General features: G+C 60.1%; 1 protein-coding gene across 1 annotated transcript in view; it reads right to left on the bottom strand.

Moving 5' to 3' along the window:
* Nucleotides 1–915, bottom strand: part of NIN (ninein (GSK3B interacting protein)) — a gene marked incomplete at both ends in the record, with an annotated part of 37,550 nt that overhangs the window by 35,910 nt on the left and 725 nt on the right. The gene's annotated exons all lie outside the window — the stretch shown is intronic.

Genomic DNA, 915 nt, shown 5'->3' with positions numbered 1-915 from the left:
GGGACAAGGGTTAAACTGGGAGAGGGAGAGTCAGAGCAGAGAGAAGGGAGGAATGTTTGACACTGAGGGTGGTGAGCCCCTGGCCCAGGTTGTCCCGAGAGGGGGGAGAAGCCCCATCCCTGGCACCATCCCAGGTCAGGTTGGCCCTTGGGGCTGTGAGCCCCCCGCTCTGGGGGCAGATGTCCCTGCTCCCTGCAGGGGGTTGCGCTGGGTGAGCTCGGAAGGTCCCTTCAGCCCAAACCAGTCTGGGGTTCTGTGATCTCTTGGGCCCTGCAGTTTTTGCAGCCTCTTTAAGGGGAAGTTGTCGTTTTGCTGCCCGAGTGCGGGATGCTCCAGCTGAGACTGGTGCTCCAGGAGTGGAAACCTGCCTCTCCCCACTCGCTAAGCTGGTTTCTCCTTTGGGGATTTCACGGCCCCGCTGCTCCGAAGGCAGGATTAGGGATTTACATACAGGTGGAACACCCAGCAGACCTCAGCCCCCCGCTCCAGCTGCAGCTCAGCCCTCACACCCTGGCCCCACTCCTCCCAGCCCTCCCAGCCCCTTGTGCACGGGGAGGGAGGGGGGCGCACCGAAGCTGTGACCCATTTCCTGCCAAGGGTCTAAGAAGCCACGTTTTCAAGGCATGCTGAAACAAAGCAAGGGGAAAAACAGGACAGTGAGGCCTCGCAGCACCCAGGGCCTTCTCGAACCAGCCCCAGCCTTGCTCGTCAGAGGGCTCATCTTGTCCAGGAGCACCTTCGGGCCACGCTGACTGTCCCTGGGGAGAAATACAGACACCTCGGAGCAGCCTCCTATGGGACTGAGCTCGCCCTGCTTATCTCAGACACAAAAAGCCAGAATGGACTTGAGAAAACAAAAAAATCAGGGCTAGACAGGAGGGGAATTCCCATGTCCAGCAGCCCACCTCCAGGAGA

Source organism: Buceros rhinoceros, unplaced genomic scaffold, assembly GCF_000710305.1.
Source record: "Buceros rhinoceros silvestris isolate BGI_N320 unplaced genomic scaffold, ASM71030v1 scaffold21178, whole genome shotgun sequence".
NCBI classification, from domain to species: domain Eukaryota; kingdom Metazoa; phylum Chordata; class Aves; order Bucerotiformes; family Bucerotidae; genus Buceros; species Buceros rhinoceros.
The sequence above is the reverse complement of the archived record's forward strand: the minus strand, read 5'-3'. Positions and strand labels throughout refer to the sequence as shown.